Below are 23,873 nucleotides of genomic sequence, written 5' to 3'. Positions count from 1 at the left end.
ATTTTGACCAACTAGGTTAAGTAACAACACTAAAATGGAATAATATGTATTGTGCAGACAAAAACACCCCTAACTTAAAATTCTAGTTCGTCACTTCAGCGTCGCGATACTGCCTTTCGAGGGTGAATTATTTTGCTTCAAAGTTTGGTGCTGCGACACCACATACCAGTGTCACAGCGCTACTTTCATCCTTCACATTCTTAGCCTGAAAATAGTGTCCTGCACACTAATTTATTTTTTTGTTCATCCTTAAGCCCATATAGCCCGTTAGGTCATCACATGGCTAAAACTTGCGTAGAAATACTTATTTTACTGAAATTAAACATAAACTACTGAAAACTGAAAATATAATAAAACCATATAAAAGAGCTAGAAAACAATCTCATTAAGTACAGAAAAGAATCCAATTTACAACAACTAATTATGGTAGACCAGGACGTCACGATTTGGAAGAGATGACATCACGATGTCGGCCCTAAATTTTTAAAACATTGCAGTTTGGTCTTATTTCGTGCTCGGGTTAACAAAAGAGTCTTTGTAAGCTCGATTAAAACTCGAAATTGATTGTTTAACATGAAATAAGTGTGATTGACTTTGAATTGAATGTGTGGATGATTATTTTACTATGTATTTAACTGTAATTGCTCCAGCAACGAATGTAGCATCTTGTAGCCCAGACTTGTCAATCAAGTCGGGCGAGGGGTGTTACATTAAATGTCTAGGAAGCACATATAATTGGACCCATTACATGAGAGGCACAAATTCCTTTATATGGAACACTAGAGGACGACAAAACCTAGTATTTTTACCCAAGGTTGATGCCCCTCTCCCTAAATATTTGGGAGTTAGGGCTTTTTTCTATTAAATTAATATTAATTGGCTTCTAAAATAAATTGGTAGGCTTCAAATCACACCTCAGAAAAGAAAGAAACACAAGTCTCTCAAGTTTTCAATATTGTTATTCTTTTACAAAGTAGTCGAATTTTATTTTCTAGAATAAATTATATTTTTTAGAAATTACAATTCTACTGATTTCTATTTGAGATAAAGTTTCACTTTCCCACTGAAAGTAAATAAAATAATTCTTGGTTATATGTTTGATTCAAATTTGTTCGAGCCCACACTTGAATCAATTCATGGTATGAGAATAGTGGAGAAGGCCATTCGGTTGAAAGCCAAGAATGAAAAGTATCTTCTAGCCCAAAACATAGGCACTATTTCAAAAAATATTTTTTGCTACAAATATCATAAACTGACTCAGATTCTAAAATTTTCTTTTTCTACTATACAAGAAAAATGTTTTAGAACCAAAAATTTTCCAACAATTGGTATTAGAGCTGTAACACCCCTCACCCGTATCCAATGCTAGAATAGGGTTACAGAGCATTACCAGACTTACTAAACAATTAAACAACCATTTAGCATACATAACATCATTTCATACATTCATCATTCAAACTCAATCCATTTGTCCCTAATACGAGCCTACAAGGCCCAAAACATGCTTTGGAAATGGTTCGGGACAAAATCGATAACTCAAGAAACTTTCACAAAACTTTGAAAATTTTTCTCAAAACAGAGGACAGACCCCCGTGTTGGCAGGCCGTGTGTCTCACACGGCCACCAGACACGCCTGTGTCACAAGCGGTGTGAAAACAGGGGGTACATACTGACTTGGGTCACACAGCCAACGACACGCCCGTGTGTCTAGCTCGTGTGCCCTACGAAGTGGCCACACATGCCCATGTGCCAGGCCATGTACTAGGTCGTGCCAAACCTGTAGGGTATACTGACTTATGCAACACGGTTAAGTCACACGCCTGTGTGCTAGGCCATGTGCGAATTAGGGGGTATACTACTTGTATCACATGGCCAGTCACACGCCCGTGTGTAAGACTGTGTGGAGCATATTGACTTCATTTTAATTTCAACACCAGGGGACACAGCCGTGCAACATGACTTTGTGTCACACATGGCTGAGACACATGCCCGTATGGACAAAAATAGGCCATTTACCAAGCCATTTTGCCACCCAGTTTGCACATACCTATACAAGCCTAATTGGTGCCATTTTAAGACACAAATATGTAGCCAAAAGTCATCAATCAATACACAATCGTACTATATCCATTTCAACCATTTCAATACTCAATTCAATGTCATTAACCTTTTAATTACCTATCAACTCAACTTATTTTAGTAGACATAATTCACATATATAATTCATATGGTTAAACCATTCCAACATGCATTATCAATTCAACTTCATTCACTCAATATAGGTCAATTACCTAACTCAAAACTGTAATGCCCCAATTTTCGGAAATCCTGTGAATGTTGGCATAGGTTTAATTATGTTAGTGGGCCTCTAGAAGGCCCAAGCTTAAGATAGAACCCGGTAATTGTAGTTAATTTTTGTTCCATAAGAAAAAGGGAGTAAAATTATGAAATAGGACCTATGTGAAAATATTTGAAAATGCTATAGGCTAAATTGAAGTGGCCAAATAAATAGGAGTGCAAAATAGGAGGATTTGCATGACAAACCTCCCATTTTACATGAAGTGGCTAGCCATCATGTTGTTGTAGACAATATGAGCACTTGATATCCATAATTTATGGTACAAATTGATACAAAATGATAATGGGTTAGGTAAATGTTTCATGATAATAGGTTAGGTAAATGTTTCATGATAATGGGTTAGGTAAATGTTTCATGATAAGAATATCATGTCTTTTGTATTAAAGAATTAAATGGATGAAGTATGAAGTTTTATTAAAAGAAAAAGGGGTGAAAAGAACAAAGTTTTGTCCATCTTTGTTCATCATAGCTGAAAGTTAGAGAAGAGAAAGGAGAGGAGAAAGCTCTTGAGTATTCGGTCATTAGGAGGAGGAAAATTGAAGGTAAGTTCTTGGTACCTTGCTTCTTATTTTGAGGTTCATGAGTTCTTCTTGATTCTACCTTAACTCTTGAAGTATATTTTGATTTTTAGTTGTGTTGTGAGCATTTAGTCATGAATTAAAATGAAGGAAATGGTTGTTGTTTCATGTTCTTTTGATGAAAAATGGAAGATAGGTGAAGTTGAGCCAAACAAATGAGCATACATGTGCCTTAGATGCTAAAGGAAAAATCGGCTAACATGTTGTGCTTTAAAATGATGAAATGGAGAGTATACTTAAGTAAAATCATAGATATGTGATGATTGATTGGTGATATACATGTTTAAATAACATGCATGCAAGGTATGTGTGAAAGAGTGATTTGGTAATAAATCTGCTTGGGACAGCAGCAGTAACGTGACTTTGGAAAATCACCATAAATTGTGGAAGAAGAATTAGAAACTGAATAAATTATGTAATTAAAGCTTAATGAGTCTAGTTTCAAATGAAATAAACTAGAACATATTTTTAATTCTGTACAATGAGAAATTTGATTCGTAATGAAGAGTGGTCAGATTAGTCAAACAGTGAAACATGGGAAACTTTGAGAAAATTCTGGTATTGATTGGCTAAACCAAAAATTCTGAAAATTTTATGGATAGAATATATATGAGTCTATTTTCAGGGAAAATTAACAGAACTTGATTTGGAGTTTCGTAGCTCCAGTTATAAATGATTTAGTGACTGTTGCTCAGGAAGACAGCTTGCAGTGAAATTATGATTATGTGGTAAACACTGACAAAAATTTGTTAATGGGTTGCTTATTGATTTCTTATAAGCTTACTATGATCTGTAGGTGTGGTTGGCCGAATATTGTAAGGGATTAATACGTAGTTCGTATTTGAATAGTTAGATTAACGTGTTAGTAATCCAATTGTAGGCGGTTCGTGTGTGGATCTCACAAGATATCGTCGCAAACAGTGTGTAACTAACACCCTCTTTCTTAGTCCGGATCGGCAAAAGTCAAAAAGCGAAATGCAAAACCGGTATTTTGTAGATTTACGAGTGTGCGAATGCTCGTGAGGTAAATCGATTAATGTTTTTGGTAAGCTGCAAAATTTGACCGCAAAGTGCATGATTTCGTGCCCTTGATATTTTGGGCTTAATGGGCCAAAATTGGAATGATGGGCCAACGGCCCAATTCGTAAGAACCCTCGACGTGATTCGTTAGTACGTGAAAAGTAGGAATATGCATGAAAAACCCTAAAATAGATAAATTACTGAAATACCTTTAAAAGTGGAAAATTTACGCTTTTACCCTAGTAGATAAATTACCAAAATACCCCTAGGGTTAAATTGACCTAAATGCATGTTTGATTGTTGTTATTTATCGCATGCCATGTTGTTATTATCGATGCATAGGATGGGATATTGACGGAGGAAGTACTGAAAGTGGCTTGTCCACGTCTTCGGAGGCTTTGCCTCAATTTATCGTTAACCGAGCAGCAAGGTCGCAATCGTGGAGTGTTAAATTTGGGTGGGTTGAGCTATTCCCACATGGAGTGTATGGCTAGTACGGGTGGAGTGTAGTGGTTGGTGGGTTGAGTAGTCTCCCAAATGGGCTTGCATATGTTATTGATGTTGCATGTATTTTGAAATGGGCCTATGGGCCATCTTGTTATCTGAATAAGGGCTAAGGCCCGTTTATTGTAATCAAAAGGGCTCGCCCAAGACCACTCATTACCCAAATGGGCTTGCATATGTTATTGATGTTGCATGTATTTCCAAATGGGCCTATGGGCCATCATCATTATCTGAATAAGGGCTAAGGCCCGGTTTATTGTAATCTGAAAAGGGCTCGCCCAATACCACTCATTACTGAATGGGCTTAGGCCCAATGGGCTTGAGTGACTTGGGCTTTGAATGGGTTTTCTTTACACACTGAGTTTCCCCAAACTCACCCTTTTATTTTCATCCACGCAGGAAATCCCCAACCATAGTGGGCTTGGAGCTATGAGGGAATTCGGAGTGGCCACCCGTTCTGAAAGTTTGATTTTCTTCTGGTGAACTGGACATCCTTTTAATTACGTTTGAGGTTTTGGGCTTTTAAATGTAATAAGGCCGCTTATTTATTTTTGATGGTTTTTAATATGTATTACTAAGATAGGTAATACTTATTTTAACTGTTGAAATTGGATAGCTTTAGGGCGCGTTTTCAAAAACAACAATTGATTTCAAAATAACACGACAACAAGCAAAGCTTCCGCAATGAAAGTATTTTCCAAAATTAATCACTTTCCTTAAAATGACTTAATCAAATCGGTTTCTAGAAATATCCATGACGTTAAGGTGTGGCAATGGCGGTATGCATGTCTAGGATTGGATCCGAAGGAGCTTGGTACTTAAGCAATCCGATGGACTCACCACCTCTTTTCCGGTTTCCTACCGGTGCATGACTTCCATTCGCTTTAACCCTTAATGAATTAATCTTTTGAACATCAAGTACGATTTTCTGGACTTAGAATGAAATTTTTTTTTTTTTACGTTTTTGATGTGGCATGCCGGATCTGGCCATAACTTCTGGGCCGGGTTTGGGGTGCTACAAAAACAAAGCCATTTACACAACTTAATACATTAACAAATTCAATATCACAAGCCAACTCAAATGGTCTATAGATACATGTTCATCAAACATACTCAAAATGATTCAAGCCTATACATGCCATATACTATATATACATAACTTCAAAAGTACCAAAATAGTTGTTCGATAGTGCGATGAAGTCTCTGACGATCCCCGAATTTTAACTAGCTTTGAAAGACTATAAAACATAGAAAAATAAACAAAGTAAGCTATAAAGCTTAGTAAATTCGTATGAAATATACTCAACAAATCATAATACATAAATCATCAATTTGAACTATATAACATATAATTCATCAAAACAACAAACCTTCCATATGCTTAATCATATGCTTATATGCAAATTCATAACTTCTTCTACTTGCATCTCATACTTTACATATACATACCTGTACAAATTTGTAACTAACTCATACCTTTTCAGAACACTGTCGAATACTCGATATCTCACACACTAAGTGCTAATACATAGCCGAAACTATCTTGGTCTCGCACACTAAGTGCCATATATAGCCAAAGCTTTCTTGAATCGCACACTAAGTGCTATATATATATCCGAATTGTCGTCAAACATGACTATAAGTTCATAAAATTTTTTTATGTGATATCGAAACATTTAAAGGATAATTGTAACAATGCTTATCCAATACGAACTTACCTTGGATGTGAAAACAACAAATCGAGTCGATTAGTCAATAACTTTATCTTTTCCCCGATTCCAGTCTGTATTTTGCTTTTCTTGATCTAAATATATTCAAAATTAACTTATTTAATCATCTATTCATTCAATATAGTCCAAAACACTCTTTAAGGCACATTTATACTTTTTTGCCCTAAACTTTCACATTTTTCACAATTTTGTCCTTATCACATAAAATTGGAAATTCATGCAATTTAGTACAAACCCATGCTAGCCGAATTTCTATAGTAATCATATCAGCCCATATTTCTCATTTATTTCACATCTCCACCACAAAATTTATGTATTTCTCAATTTAATCCTTATTTTGCATTTTCACTAAAAATCACTTAACGAAACTTGTTTAACTATCAACAACCATTCAAAATCTATCATCAATCATCAAAACCCATACATGCTCATCAATGGAAACATTCAAAATCTTTAACAGTTTTGCAAATTAGTCCCTGGGCTAGCTAGTACTAGCTGCAACGATTTCAAAAATGTAAAAAACATTAAAAACGAGAGAAAACCCTACCTTAGTGAGCTAGGAAAGCAATGGCCGAATGAAACCTAACAATGACTTCTTCTCCTTTAAAAATTCGATCAAAGAAACTTCGAAGATGATGACTTTAATCTTTTTTTATTATAATTAACCTTAATTACTAAATGACATAATTAACCTTATTATTAATTCAAATTTTCAATTATGCCATGCCATTATCATCCACTATCAAAATAATGATCTAATTACCATTTAAGGACCTTAAAGTTAAGGTTCTATAGCTATTTGACACTTTTAGCTAATAGAACACAAATTTTAAACTTTACGCGTTTTAGTCATTTTTACCAAATTAATCATTTAAACGATACAATTTCTTCACGAAATTTTCACACAATCACATTATCATACTGTAAATATTATAATAATAATAAAATAAATATTTTGACATCGGATTTGTGATTTCAAAACTACTGTTCTGATTTGACTAAAAACGGGCTATTACAAGAGCCAAGTTCTACTATGTTTATAGTATAAACCAATACTAAAAATTTCTCTCTTCTTCATGTGTGATTAATTTTTGATAAAATGTGACATTCTTGTAATTTTCAACATGTTTAAGGATATGTGCAAATGAATATATGTTATTATTTTATTATTTATTTGACAAAATAAATTTTTCAAAGTTGCGATTCTTATAAATTTGAATGTAATTATTATATTTTGGTTATGTAATTAGATCATGGACTATTGATCTGCCGTAATTTGGTGTAGCAGATTAAACTAGTTTTCTCACTTGAGGAGGTTGAATATAAGCATTTTCATTATGTTTTAGCTAAGTTTTTATAGTTTATTTAAATCCAATAAAAAGTGTATTTTGAGTCTTTTGTTAACCTTAGGGTCCGAATGAGGCCTAAAGGTGAACTAATGTACTTAATGAGTGTACAAGAGACCATCAAAGAGCATACAAACTCAATACTGGTCGCTCTATTGCAATATGTGAAGTTTGATATCGCAAGATAGGGAGCATAATGCAAAAATTTCGAGACTGACTTTGGTGTCGCGGCATAGGCACTAGGGTGTCGCGACATCGGTCTTGTATGGTAAACACTTACGAGTTAGGGGATTTTTGGTCTGCATAATCAAAATTTAAATAGAAGAGCGTCAGCTAACCTAGGTTTGAGGATGAAGACAACTCTAACTCTATAAATAGGTTTTTAAACACTTGTTAAAGGATAGCTTTTGATATTCTAATTTTTTCTTGGTAATTTAGTTTTTTAGTTTTTTTTCTTTCTCTTAGGGTTTAAATTTCTTTTTAGTTCTTTTCATTCGTGTTCTTTGGAGAACTTGATTTGTAGACGCAATCAAACTATTGTGGATTTCTACACTTTCACCAATCAGATACAATCAAGATTCTCTTAAACCTTATTGATTTATTCTTTTTACATATATTATTGATCAAGTTTATTGTGTTTATGAATTCCATGAGGAACTAATCCTATTATGGGAGATTAGCAAGTGGAGGTATGAATAATTAACTGTTTTGTAGGGATTTTTTAATGGATCAGCTATTCAAGAAAGGAAGAATTTAAACCCTAGGCCTAACAACCCTAGGAAGTCATCAATGTGGGAATTTTTGGTATGGCCTGTCTGTGAACACCTTAACCATGAACCGGTCTAGACTATGAGGTCGAAAGATAAATAGTTCTTGCTAATTCAGTATTTTGGTGGATGAATCAGAAGATCCTACTGGGTACTAGTTGATTGAACAAGAAAGCTCGAGACGATAGTTGATTGTGACTACCAAAACAAGCTAATCACCCACGTTTAGATTTAATTAAATTTAGATTTAAGCTATTTAAAGTTCACCTTATTTATGCAATTCTTATTCTTTCATTCATAAAAACCCAAAAATCTTTTCTTTATGTCTTTTTCGTAATATGACTTATCTAGATTACTAATTAATTCTATTTGCATTTAGGTTAACTTTAATCTAGTACTCTCCTCCCTTAGGTACGATCTTTGGAGTACTTGATCTATCGTAATTCGGTGTAGTAGATTAAACTTATTTTCACATTTAAGGAGCTTGAATACAAGCATTTTCGTTATATTTTAATTCAGTTTCTTTAGTTTTGTTTACAGTCAATAAAATGTGCACATCAAGTCTTTTATTAACCTTAAGGGCCAAATGAGGCCTAAGGGAGAGCTAATGTACTTTAAGAGTGTGCAGGAGACATTAGAGGGCATTTTGAGTCAATGATGGATGCTATATCGCAACATGAGGGATCCAATGTCGCAACATAGAAAGTAGAATAGAGAAAGTGAGAAACTGTCTTCAATGTCACATTATAGGCTGAGGGTGTTGCGTTATACCCCTAAACATGACTACAGAGGAACATACTAGTTGCTACGTTGTGACATAGGCCTTGGTGTGTCGTAATATGAACTCTATGGCGAGAATAAAACACGAAGTAAGGGTATTTTGGTCTACACAATTGAACTTTAATCTTGGGACGTTAGCTAACCTAGGGTTAAGGACAACAACCACCTAAAGGTATAAATAGGCCCATTTAGCACATGTAAAAGACACCTTAGCTTTAACCTAATTTCTTTCATTAAATTTAGTTTTGTTTTCTTTCCTTCTTAGATTTTCATAGTTTTAGTTATTTGCTTTCTTTAAGAGATTTGATTGTAAAGGAGATCAACTTTTATGGTTTGTTCTTATCATCAATATCAATCAAGCTTTTCTTAAAATCTCTATTTCAATCCATTCCCTATAATTAATTCTTCAATTTATTCCATGTTGTTTAGGAAAACCATGAGGAACTAATCCTTCGATGGGGGATTAGCGAGTGGAAGCATGATCTTTTAACTATTTTGTAAGGTAATTCAATGGATTAGCTGTTCAGAAAAGGGAGAATGTAAAACAAACCCTTGGCTTGACAACCTTGGGAAGTCATCAAGGTGGGAATTTGTGACAGCCTTAAAACGACCCTAGTCGGAATGTGGTTTTGGGACCACAAAACCGAGGCATAAAAATAATTTAATATTTATTTTATTGCCTATAATGTGTGTTAACTCATGTGTGACATTTTTGATGCTTTGATTTAGAGTTATAAATGTGAATTTCACTAGAAAGGACCTAGTAGTAAACTTTGAAAGTATGAAGGGGAAATGTGTGATGACTAATTAAAGCATGCATGCAAAACAATGGACTTGCATGTCAAATTCCCCTTTTTATAGGTGGTGGCCGGCCATGACAAGGAATTATGGGCAAAAATCATGTCATGAAACATGTTTGGTAAGTGGGTTATGTTGGAATAAATAAAATAAGGAGTATGGAATTAAAAAAAAATGTGTGTGTGAAGGCTTCTCTTCCCCCCCCCATTGTCGTGTAGGTAGGAAAGAAAACAAAAAAATTTTGTTCATCCATTTTCACTCTCTTTGGCCGAAAATACTAAGGATAAGGAAGGATTTTTGCTTCATTTTCTTTGTTTAGAAGAGATCTAGAAGGAGATTTGGCTAAACTTGCATCAAGATTAAGGTATGTATGAGGTTGTGTCATGAGATTCATGCATGTTTTAGTTGCTAACTTGATGTTCATGTTAGCCATGGTTCAAATCCTTGTTATGCCATGGAAATGGTGTTTGGCCAAGATTGATATTGTGTTGAAGCCATTGCATGCTAAATGTGAAGCTTGCTAATGATGCATGTAATGATGGATTGACTACTCTTGAAATTTCTTTTAGTATTCTTGAGTAGGGCATTGAGTTCTTTGTTTAATCATGACCAAAATTATGGTGTTGTGATGTATTCGGCCATGATACATCCATAAGTGTGATTTATGCTCATTGCATGGGAAGTAAGATTTGTGTATTGAAATTTTGTTCATGTTTAGTTACAACCAACTTGAGATTTGGCTCTAGCATATATTTATGTATAAATGTTTGCACACGATGTATTGGTGTGACATATATGCTATTTCGAGGTGTATATTTGCTTGTGATGATGTCTCGATTATGAAGTAAATGAGAGATGTGGATTGAGCTACGATATGTAATGCGTTAGTAGTAAAATGTATGCTGTTTTTGTATGGTATTAAGTGTGTAATTGGCCTCAACATGGACATGTATGTTCAGCCACAAGAGGGGAAATTGGTGTGCATGCATTCAATTAGAGGCAAGCATATTGATGCCTATTCTTGGCTTGGAAATTTCGGTTAAGGAGGGTACTAACTAATGTGTTGAATTCGATTCGTGATTTCGTACACATGTGACTCTAATGTCTAATGTGTATAAGGGCTAAGTACCTTGAGCTTCACTTTGATGTTTGAATGAATTGTATTGAATTGCTTGTTGTGCTTAAAAATTGTGCATGACCATTGTGTATTTGAGCTAAAGGATGGCCATATGACCATTTAAACTCCTTGTCATATTCGACCATAAGCTATCATAATGAGATTTTAATAAGTTAAATTTGTGTGAATTAGCTCAAGAGCTTAGAGGACCACAGTTGGATAAGGGAAAGGAAAAAGTGATCGAGTAGCCGTCGAAATCGCTCGACAACATCCAAGGTAAGTCTTCAAGTAATGACCCTACTTGAATTATGTGAAATGATATATGGATGTGTAATGATTATTGATATATGTGTGTATGAGTATTTGAATGATACCCGGGCTAAGTCCCGAAGGCGATTATGCTAGTGATATGTTTGTGTTGAGCCCAAGTATCGAAAATGAAACATGGATGTGTAATGATTATTGATGTATGTGTGCATGAGCAATTGAATGATACCCGGGCTAAGTCCCGAAGACATTTATGCTAGTAATTATATCCGGGTTAAGACCCGAAGGCAATTGTGCTAGTGACTACATCCGGGCTAAGACCCGAAGGCATTCGTGCAAGTTGTTATATCTGGGCTAAGACCCGAAGACATTTGTGCAAGTCGTTATATCCGGGCTAAGACCCGAAGGCATTCGTGCGTGTGATTATATCCGGTTGTATTCCGAAGAAGCTTGGGCTGAAGGTGAGCGTTGGTTGCTGTAATAAATTTAATTAGTACGCTCGAAAAGCCCAAAGGATAAGGTATGTTTACATGTGCATTGGAAAAGTCGATACGTTTGAATAATATTCGTTCAATCGACTAACGAATTTTCAGCTTTTGAATTGGTTGATATCTTGTGAATGTATATAATGATGAAGTGTGAAGTAAGTATGATTATGTGAATGTGTATTAATGAAATGATTCATTTGGCTATGTGAATGTAATGCTTTAGTTAAAGCCGATTTCATTGCTTGAGACTTACTAAGCATAAAAATGCTTACCCCGTTGCTTTGGCTCTCTGTTTTATAGATTTTGCTCGTTAGCGATTCGGATACGGGATCATTGAAGTGAAGTCATCCACACTATCAAACCCCCTTTTTGGTACTCTTTTGGTTGAACTTTGGATATGGCATGTATAGGACTACCCTCGGTTGTTTTCAAGTACTTTGTGATGTATATGAGTACGACCATGCGAAAATGGTTCGTAAAAGTGGATTATGAAGTTGACCATTTGTGCTTGTAATTATATTTGGTTTCATGATGTGATTATGGTTTGGAATGAGAGTGTTGGTCACATAATCAGCCATTGGAATGGCTAAGTATGATCATATGTGGACCTATGCTTGTCAAAATTATAGTTGGCCCATGAAAGCCACAAGATAGGTAAAGGTTACCTTGAAAACAGATGCTGGCAGCAGCAGTGGTGTGGTTTTGAAAAATCACCAAAATTAGTAGAAATGGTATTAAATAGTGAATAAGTTATGTAAACTAACCTTGACGAGTCTATTTTCATATGAAAGTAACGAAACAATCATATGAACAGTATACCGAGAGATATTAAAGTTCTCGTGAGACAGGGCCAGAACGGTTTCTGGGACCCCTGTCGCGACTTTGAAAATTTACTATAAATTATCCAGAAAGAATTAGAAGTCATGCCTTATATTTTCAGATTCCATTTTGAGTCTAGTTTCATTAGAAACAAACGGCACCAGTATTAAAGCCCTGTACAGAGAGATATTCAAGTTGTAACGCACGAAGGTCAGTGTAGTCGACCCTGTAACATGGGTGACTTTAGATAATAAACTGTTCTAATTGCCCAGACCAAAAATTCTAGAAATAAATCCATGGATGGATATATGAGTCTAAATACAGGGAAAATTTACGGAATCAGTTTCTGAGTTTTGAAACTCGAGATATGATTTTTAAGGTGACAGTGACGCAGTTTTCCAGCCTGTCTGGAAATGCCAGATTGGTCGGTACTTTAAGAGGATTAGTCTCGTTAACCCCTCGCGTCCGACCCGGCGATGGTCTCGGGTTCGGGGTGTTACAATTTTATTGGTATCAGAGCTACGGTTTAGTCGATTCTAGGACTACCGTGATATGTTTGGGGTCTAGCTATACATGCCATTAAGTGATAATTGATAGTGTGGTGATTTACGATATTCGAATTTGTGTTTGTTTATAGCAATGGATCCCGATCCCAACCGAGCAATAGTGATGATGTGGAGAGTGTGGCGCTGCTCGCGCAAGGGACAGGCCGGCGGACTCTCAACCTATGGCCAGCAATCCGAATGATGAGGCTAGGCAAGCCTTTTATAGCGTGATGAATGATTGGTTCAACCAATACATTCGAACTAACACGGCTATTCCACAACCTCCATTCCCGACTAATGCAACCCCTGCACCTACAATACCTCCGGTAACTGACCAAATAAGGTCAAGCAAGCCCCCAGTCGACAGAATTCGTAAACATGGGGCTACTGAATTTAAAGCTACGGATAGCGACGATGCCGAGCAAGTTGAATTTTGGTTGGACAACACTATCCGGGTGCTCGATGAGCTATCTTGTACACCCGATGAATGCTTAAAGTGTACTATCTCCTTGCTACACGATTTCGCCTACTATTGGTGGAGTACTCTGACTTCGGTTGTGCCTAGAGAGCAAGTAACTTGGGAGTTCTTCCAAACCGAGTTCCGAAAGAAGCATATCAGTCAGAGATTCATCGACCAAAAACGGAAGGAATTTCTTGAACTTAAACAAGGTTCCATGTCGGTTACCGACTATGAACGAAAATTTGTGAGGCTTAGCCATGACGCTGGAATGCATTTCTTGAAGTCGTGATGTAAACGCTCAAGATGGATGAATGATGATATAAAGTCGTATGTTGGCATTTTGGAAATCCGAGAGTTTGTGGCTCTTGTCGAGCAAGCGTGCAAAGCCGAGGAACTCAAGATGGAGAAAAGAAAAGTGAAGTGGGAGTAAGGGAGTTTCAGAAGAGGTCTTGGGAAGCCCTTCCCACATCATCAAAGAAATTTAGAGATGGCTTAGGCGGTCTAGAGACACTTCGGGCTTTTCTAGACGAGATCGCGACCGACCCCCTGTGACCACACGAGTCACTTCGATCGCCAGTGGTGGAAATGATCGTCGAGAGAGAGCGGAGTGCTAGTATTGTGGCAAATGGCATTCCAGAAGTTGTAGATTCCGTGACCGCTCCTATTACAAGTGCGGAGCAGTTGACCACTTCATTAAAAATTGCCCAAGGTTGTCTGAACAAAATGTAGATCAGAGTGGGAAACCGGGTGCTACCACTGCTCGAAGTAGGCCATCCAGAAATACGGGCAATACTAGTGGCGGTCAGAGAGGGTCGAGAGATGCTACAACAAAACCCGAGGCTCGTGCTCCTGCTAGGACTTATGCCATACGCGCACGCGAGGATGCTGCCTCACCAGATGTCATTACCGGTACTTTCACTTTTTACGATACTAATGTGGTTGCTTTGATTGACCCTGGTTCTACTCATTCTTATATATACAAAACCTTAGCATCCAGTAAGACTTTGCCTATTGAGTCTACTGAGTTTGTAATTCGGGTGTCAAACCCCTTGGGTCATTACGTGCTTGTCAACAAAGTGTGTAAGAAAAGTCCCCTAGTATTTCAAGGTTCTTGTTTTCCGGCGGACTTGATGCTTTTGCCGTTCAACAAATTCGACGTTATTCTTGGTTTGGATTGGTTGACCATGCACGATGCGGTTGTAAATTGCAAAAGCAAGACTATTGATCTGAGGTGCCCGAATAACGAGATAATTCGAGTTGAGTCTACGGACTTAAAGGGGTTGCCAATGTAATATCGCAATGTTGGCCCGTAAATATGTAAGAAAAGGGTGCGGCGTACCTTGCGTATGTGCTTGATGACAAGGAGTCGTAAAAGAAACCCGAATCTGTGCGCTGGTTTGTGAATACCGGATGTTTTCCTGAAGAATTGCCGGGTTTACCACCTGCTCGGAATTAGAGTTTGGCATCGAATTGGTACGGTACCACTCCAATTTCGATAGCTCCGTATCGTATGGCACCAACGGAATTAAAGGAGTTGAAAGCTCGGTTGCAAGAATTGGTGGATAAAGGTTTTGCTCGTCCGAAGTTTTTCGCCTTGGGTGCGCCGGTGTTGTTTGTGAAAAGAAGGATGGAACCATGAGGTGCAGCATCGACTATCGTCGACTTAATAAAGCGACAATAAAGAACAAATATCATTATCACGTATCAATGATTTGTTCGATCAAGCGAAAGGAGCCTCGGTGTTCTCGAAAATAGATTTGAGATCGGGCTATTATCGCTTTGAATTCGAGATTTGGACGCACCCAAGACCGCCTTGAGCGAGATATGGTCACTACGAGTTCCTAGTGATGCCGCTTGGGCTTACTAATGCCCTGCGGTATTTATGGATTTGATGAACCGGATCTTCGACCATATTTGGATCGGTTCGTAGTCGTGTTCATTGATGACATCTTGGTCTATTCAAGAAATGAGACCGAACATTTGAACACACGAGGTTAGTCTTTGCAAATTTTACGGGATAAGCAATTATATGCTAAGTTCAGCAAGTGTGAGTTCTGGTTAAGAGAGGTTAGCTTCTTGGGGCATGTGGTATCTGCATTGGGCATTCGAGTTGACCCGAACAAAATTTCAGCCATACTTAACTGGAAGCCTCCGAGAAATATTACCGAGGTTCGGAGCTTTTTGGGGCTTGCCGGTTATTACCGACGATTTATAAAAGGTTTCTCAACGATAGCCACGCCAATGACGAAGCTACTCCAAAAGGATGTTAAGTTTGAATGGACGGAGAAATGTCAGAAAAGTTTCGATCAACTGAAAACCTATTTGACTGAAGCCCCAATTCTAGTGCAACCCGAATCTGGCAAGAGTTTGTCATCTATAGTGACGCCTCCCTACTTGGGTTGGGTTGCGTATTGATGCAAGAAGGGCGAGTTGTGGCCTATGCGTCGAGACAATTAAAGCCACACGAGAAAAATTACCCGACCCATGATCTCGAGTTGGCTGCCATCGTATTCGCCTTAAAGATATGGCGACATTACTTATTTGGTGAGAAGTGCCATGTGTATTCGGATCACAAAAGTCTCAAATATTTGATGACTCAAAGAGACTTAAATCTACGACAAAGACGTTGGCTCGAGTGTTAAAGGATTATGAGTGGTCATTGACTATCACCGGGAAAGGCTAATGTGGTTGCGGATGCCTTAAGTCGTAAATCATTATTCGCTTACGAGCGATGAATGTGCACTTGTCCGCTCGATCCGACAATGTGTTAGTAGCTGAATTGAAAGCCAAACCATTATTGATACATCAAATTTGTGAAGCTCAGAAAGTCGACGATGAGTTGGTTGCAAAACGGTCTGAGTGTGTTCCGAACAAGGAATCAGAGTTTCAGATCGACGATGACGATTATTTGAGGTTCAGGAGTAGTCTGTGTGTTCCAAAGAATTCGGAACTTATTTCGATAATTCAACGAAGCCCATTGTAGCCGAATGGCAATCCACCCGGGAGTACGAAGATGTACAACGATTTGAAACGCGTCGGTTTTGGTGGCATGGTATGAAACGAGACATCTCGACTTTGTTTCGAGATGTTTAATATGTCAACAAGTGAAAGCGGAACATCAAGTGCCTTCAGATTACTTCACCGATCACGATACCCGAGTGGAAATGGGATCGAGTCACAATGGACTTTGTATCCGGACCGCCATTGTCGTGAGTAAGAAGGATCTTTGTTTGGGTCGTGGTAGATAGATTGACTAAGTCGGCTCACTTTGTCCCGTGACGCACGGATTTTTCAATGGACAAACTAGCCGAATTGTACGTTCTCAAATTGTGAGATTACACGGGTGCCTATTTCCATCGATCGGATAGAGATCCGAGATTTACCTCGCGATTTTGGAAGAAGTTGCAAGAAGCTTTGGGTACCAAGTTGCATTTCAAGACCGCCTTTCACCCCCAAACCGATGGTCAATCCGAGCGGATAATTCAAATACTTGAGGATATGTTGAGATGTTGCATCCTCGAGTTCAAGTGGTTCATGGGAACGGTATTTGCCTTTGATTGAATTCGCACAATAATAGTTTTCAATCAAGTATTAAGATGGCACCCTACGAGGCTTTGTACGGTCGTAAATGTAAACGCCATTGTTTTGACCGAGCTCGGTGAAAGCAAAATTTTCGAGTGGATTTGATTAGAGATGCTGAATGAAAGTGAAAGTAATCCGTGAAAGTCGAAGATAGCCTCCGACCGTCGAAGTCGTGCGCGGATCTGAGCGTAAAGACATTGAGTATCAAGTGGGAGATAAAGTGTTTCTTAAAGTTTCGCCTTGGAAAAAGATACTCAGATTTGGCCGTAAAGGCAAATTGAGCCCAAGGTTCATCGGGCCATATGAGATATCCGAACGAGTCAGTCCAGTTGCGTATCGTTTGGTTTTACCCCTTGAACTTGAAAAGATTCACGACGTCTTTCATGTTTCGATGCTTCGGCGCTATAGATCTGATCCGTCGCACGTAATTAGTCCATCAGAGGTTGAAATTCAATCCGATATGAGTTATGAAGAAGAACCGATTCGTATCCTAGCTCGTGAAGTGAAGGAGTTGCGAAACAAAAGGGTTCCGTTAGTAAAAGTGTTATGGCTCAAACACGGATGGAAGAAGCTACTTGGGAACCCGAGAGCTCTATGAAGGAGCGTTACCCAAACCTATTTAACGGTAAGATTTTCGGGACGAAAATTTCTTAAGTGGGGAGAGTTGTGACACCTTAAACGACCCTAGTCGGAATGTGGTTTCGGGACAGAAAACCGAGGCATAAAAATAATTTAATATTTATTTTATTGCCTATAATGTGTGTTAACTCATGTGTGACATTTTGATGCTTTGATTTAGAGTTATAAATGTGAATTTCACTAGAAAGGACCTAGTAGTAAACTTTGAAAGTATGAAGGGGAAATGTGTGATGACTAATTAAAGCATGCATGCAAAACAATGGACTTGCATGTCAAATTCCCCTTTTTATAGGTGGTGGCCGGCCATGACAAGGAATTATGGGCAAAAATCATGTCATGAAACATGTTTGGTAAGTGGGTTATGTTGGAATAAATAAAATAAGGAGTATGGAATTAAAAAAAAATGTGTGTGTGAAGGCTTCTCTTCCCCCCCCCAATTGCCGTGTAGGTAGGGAAGAAAACAAAAAAATTTTGTTCATCCATTTTCACTCTCTTTGGCCGAAAATACTAAGGATAAGGAAGGATTTTTGCTTCATTTTCTTTGTTTAGAAGAGATCTAGAAGGAGATTTGGCTAAACTTGCATCAAGATTAAGGTATGTATGAGGTTGTGTCATGAGATTCATGCATGTTTTAGTTGCTAACTTGATGTTCATGTTAGCCATGGTTCAAATCCTTGTTATGCCATGGAAATGGTGTTTGGCCAAGATTGATATTGTGTTGAAGCCATTGCATGCTAAATGTGAAGCTTGCTAATGATGCATGTAATGATGGATTGACTACTCTTGAAATTTCTTTTAGTATTCTTGAGTAGGGCATTGAGTTCTTTGTTTAATCATGACCAAAATTATGGTGTTGTGATGTATTCTACCATGGTACATCCATAAGTGTGCGTGTGATTTATGCTCATTGCATGGGAAGTAAGATTTGTGTATTGAAATTTTGTTCATGTTTAGTTACAACCAACTTGAGATTCGGCTCTAGCATATATTTATGTATATATGTTTGCACACGATGTATTGGTGTGACATATATGCTATTTCGAGGTGTATATTTGCTTGTGATGATGTCTCGATTATGAAGTAAATGAGAGATGTGCATTGAGCTACGATATGTAATGCGTTAGTAGTAAAATGTATGCTGTTTTGTATGGTATTAGTGTGTAATTGGCCTCAACATGGACATGTATGTTCGGCCACAAGAGGGGAAATTGGTGTGCATGCATTCGGTTAGAGGCAAGCATATTGATGCCTATTCTTGGCTTGGAAATTTCGGTTAAGGAGGGTACTAACTAATGTGTTGAATTCGATTAGTGATTTCGCATACATGTGACTCTAATGTCTAATGTGTATAAGGGCTATGTACCTTGAGCTTCACTTTGATGTTTGAATGAATTGTATTGAATTGCTTGTTGTGCTTAAAATTGTGCATGACCATTGTGTATTTGAGCTAAAGGATGGCCATATGACCATTTAAACTCCTTGTCATATTCGCCATAAGCTATCATAATGAGATTTTAATAAGTTAAATTTGTGTGAATTAGCTCAAGAGCTTAGAGGACCACAGTTGGATAAGGGAAAGGAAAAAGTGATCGAGTAGCCGTCGAAATCGCTCGACAACATCCAAGGTAAGTCTTCAAGTAATGACCCTACTTGAATTATGTGAAATGATATATGGATGTGTAATGATTATTGATATATGTGTGTATGAGTATTTGAATGATACCGAGCTAAGTCCGAAGGCGATTATGCTAGTGATATGTTTGTGTTGAGCCCTAGTATCGAAAATGAAACATGGATGTGTAATGATTATTGATGTATGTGTGCATGAGCAATTGAATGATACCGGGCTAAGTCCCAAGACATTTATGCTAGTAATTATATCCGGTTAAGACCAAGGCAATTGTGCTAGTGACTACATCCGGCTAAGACCAAGGCATTCGTGTAAGTTGTTATATCCGGCTAAGACCAAGACATTTGTGCAAGTCGTTATATCAGGGCTAAGACCAAGGCATTCGTGCGTGTGATTATATCCGGTTGTATTCCGAAGAAGCTTGGGCTGAAGGTGAGCGTTGGTTGTTGTAATAAATTTAATTAGTACGCTCGAAAAGCCCAAAGGATAAGGTATGTTTACATGTGCATTGGAAAAGTCGATACGTTTGAATAATATTCGTTCAATCGACTAACGAATTTTCAGCTTTTGAATTGGTTGATATCTTGTGAATGTATATAATGATGAAGTGTGAAGTAAGTATGATTATGTGAATGTGTATTAATGAAATGATTCATTTGGCTATGTGAATGTAATGCTTTAGTTAAAGCCGATTTAATTGCTTGAGACTTACTAAGCATAAAAATGCTTACCCCGTTGCTTTGGCTCTCTGTTTTATAGATTTTGCTCGTTAGCGATTCGGATACGGGATCATTGAAGTGAAGTCATCCACACTATCAAACCCCCTTTTTGGTACTCTTTTGGTTGAACTTTGGATATGGCATGTATAGGACTACCCTCGGTTGTTTTTAAGTACTTTGTGATGTATATGTGTACGGCCATGCGAAAATGGTTCGTAAAAGTGGATTATGAAGTTGACCATTTGTGCTTGTAATTATATTTGGTTTCATGATGTGATTATGGTTTGGAATGAGAGTGTTGGTCACATAATCAGCCATTGGAATGGCTAAGTATGATCATATGTGGACCTATGCTTGTCAAAATTATAGTTGGCCCATGAAAGCCACAAGATAGGTAAAGGTTACCTTGAAAACAGATGCTGGCAGCAGCAGTGGTGTGGTTTTGAAAAATCACCAAAATTAGTAGAAATGGTATTAAATAGTGAATAAGTTATGTAAAAGAACCTTGACGAGTCTATTTTCATATGAAAGTAATGAAACGATCATATGAACAGTATACCGAGAGATATTAAAGTTCTCGTGAGACAGGGCCAGAACGGTTTCTGGGACCCCTGTTGCGACTTTGAAAATTTAATATAAATTATTCAGAAAGAATTAGAAGTCATTCCTTATATTTACAGATTCCATTTTGAGTCTAGTTTCATTAGAAACAAATGGTACCAGTATTAAAGCCCTGTATAGAGAGATATTCAAGTTGGAACGCACGAAGGTCAGTGTAGTCGACCCCTGTAACATGGGTAAATTTAGCTAATAAACTGTACTAATTGGCCTGACCAAAAATTCTAGAAATAAATTCATGGATGGATATATGAGTCTAAATTCAGGGAAAATTTATGGAATCAGTTTCTAAGTTTTGAAACTCGAGATATGATTTTTAAGGCGATAGTGACGCAGTTTTCCAGCCTGTCTGGAAATGCCAGATTGGTCGGTACTTTAAGAGGATTTGTCTCGTTAACCCCTCGCGTCCGACGCCGGCGATGGTCTCGGGTTCGGGGTGTTACAATTTTATTGGTATCAGAGCTACGGTTTAGTCGATTCTAGGACTACCGTGATATGTTTGGGGTCTAGCTATACATGCCATTAAGTGATAATTGATAGTGTGGTGATTTACGATATTCGAATTTGTGTTTGTTTATAGCAATGGATCCCGATCCCAACCGAGCAATAGGCGATGATGTGGAGAGTGTGGCGCTGCTCCGCGCAAGGACAAAGACCGCGGACTCTCAACCTATGGCCAAGAATCGAATGATGAGGCTAGGCAAGCCTTTTATAGCGTGATGAATGATTGGTTCAACCAATACATTCGAACTAACACGACATTCCACAACCTCCATTCCCGACTAATGCAACCCAAGACCTACAATACCTCCCAGAATCGACCAAATAAGGTCAAGCAAGCCCCAATGATGTAATTCGTAAACATGGGCCTACTGAATTTAAAGCTACAGATAGCGACGATGCCGAGCAAGCTGAATTTTGGTTGGACAACACTATTCGGGTGCTTGATGAGCTATCTTGTACACCCGATGAATGCTTAAAGTGTACTATCTCCTTGCTACGCGATTCCGCCTACTATTGGTGGAGTACTCTGACTTCGGTTGTGCCTAGAGAGCAAGTAACTTGGGAGTTCTTCCAAACCGAGTTCTGAAAGAAGTATATCAGTCAAAGATTCATCGACCAAAAACGGAAGGAATTTCTTGAACTTAAACAAGGTTCCATGTCGGTTACCGACTATGAACGAAAATTTGTGAGGCTTAGCCGGTACGCGTGGGAATGCATTTCTTCAGAAGCTGTGATGTGTAAACGCTCAAGATGGGTGAATGATGATATAAAGTCGTATGTTGGCATTTTGGAAATCCGAGAGTTTGTGGCTCTTGTCGAGCGGCGTGCAAAGCCGAGGAACTCAAGATGGAGAAAAGAAAAGTGAAGTGGGAGCAAGGGAGTTTCAGAAGAGGTCTTCGGGAAGCCCTTCCACGATCATCAAAGAAATTTAGAGATGGCTTAGGCCGGTCTAGAGACACTTCGGGCTTTTCTAGACGAGATCGCGACCGACCCTGTGACCACACGAGTCACTTGATCGCCTGATGGTGGAAATGATAGTCGAGAGAGCGGAGTGCCGTGATTGTGGCAAATGGCATTCGGAAGTTGTAGATTCCGTGACCGCCTCTGTTATAAGTGCGGAGCAGATTGACCACTTCATTAAAATTGCCCAAGGTTGTCTCGAACAAAATGTAGATCAGTGGGAAACCGGTGCTACCACCGTCAAGTAGGCCATCCGTAAATACGGCAATACTAGTGGCGGTCGAGAGGGTCGAGATGCTACAACAAGACCCGAGGCTCGTGCTCTGCTAGGACTTATGCCATACGCCAAGACGCGAGGATCTTTGCCTCACCGGATGTCATTACCGGTACTTTCACTCTTTTCGATACTAATGTGGTTGCTTTGATTGACCCCGGTTCTACTCATTCTTATATATACGAAACCTTAGCATCCAAAGAAGACTTTGCCTATTGAGTCTCATCGAGTTTGTAATTCGGTGTCAAACCCTTGGGTCATTACGTGCTTGTCAACAAAGTGTGTAAGAAAAGTCCCTAGTATTTCGAGGTTCTTGTTTTCCGCGGACTTGATGCTTTTGCCGCTCGATAAATTCGACGTTATTCTTGGTTTGGATTGGTTGACCATGCACGATGCGGTTGTAAATTGCAAAAGCAAGACTATCGATCGAGGTGCGCGAATAACGAGATAATTCGGGTTGAGTCTACGGACTTAAAGGGTTGCCACCGTAATATCGCAATGTTGGCCCGTAAATATGTAAGAAAAGGGTGCGAAGTGTACCTTGCGTATGTGCTTGATGACAAGGAGTCGAAAAGAAACCCGAATCTGTGCGTGGTTTGTGAATACCGGATGTTTTCCACAAGAATTGCCGGGTTTACCACTGCTCGGGAATTAGAGTTTGGCATCGAATTGGTACCGGTACCACTCCAATTTCGATAGCTCCGTATCGTATGGCACCAACGGAATTAAAGGAGTTGAAAGCTCGATTGCAAGAATTGGTGGATAAAGGTTTTGCTCGTCCGAAGTTTTTCGCCTTGGGTGCGCCGGTGTTGTTTGTGAAAAGAAGGATGGAACCATGAGGTCGTAGATCGACTATCGTCGACTTAATAAAGCGACGATAAAGAACAAATATCCGTTATCACAGATCGACGATTTGTTCGATCAATCAAGGGAGCCTCGGTGTTCTCGAAAATAGATTTGAGATTGGGCTATTATCGATTCTTGAATTCGAGATTGGACGCACTCCAAGACCGCCTTGAGCGAGATATGGTCACTACGAGTTCCTAGTGATGCCGTTTGGGCTTACTAATGCCCTGCGGTATTTATGGATTTGATGAACCGGATCTTCGCACCATATTTGGATCGGTTCGTAGTCGTGTTCATTGATGACATCTTGGTCTATTCAAGAAATGAGACCGAACATCTTGAACACCGAGGTTAGTGCCGCAAATTTTACGGATAAGCAATTATATGCTAAGTTCAGCAAGTGTGAGTTCGTTAAGAGAGGTTAGCTTCTTGGGGCATGTGGTATCAGATCGGCATTCGAAAGTTGACCGAACAAAATTTCAGCCATACTTAACCGGAAGCCTCGAGAAATATTACCGAGGTT

General features: G+C 38.5%; 1 long non-coding RNA gene across 1 annotated transcript; it reads left to right on the top strand.

The window, feature by feature from the left end:
* The first annotated feature begins 2,750 nt into the window (after positions 1-2,750).
* Positions 2,751-5,105, top strand: LOC128282623 (uncharacterized). The gene is made up of 2 exons (XR_008272963.1): positions 2,751-2,901; positions 4,861-5,105. It is a non-coding gene; the product is annotated as an uncharacterized LOC128282623 (long non-coding RNA).
* The last annotated feature ends 18,768 nt before the right edge of the window (positions 5,106-23,873 follow it).

The sequence above is a fragment of the Gossypium arboreum genome, chromosome 10 (genome assembly GCF_025698485.1).
Source record: "Gossypium arboreum isolate Shixiya-1 chromosome 10, ASM2569848v2, whole genome shotgun sequence".
Classification (NCBI taxonomy): Eukaryota; Viridiplantae; Streptophyta; class Magnoliopsida; order Malvales; family Malvaceae; genus Gossypium; species Gossypium arboreum.
This window is presented reverse-complemented; position numbering and strand designations above follow the sequence as displayed.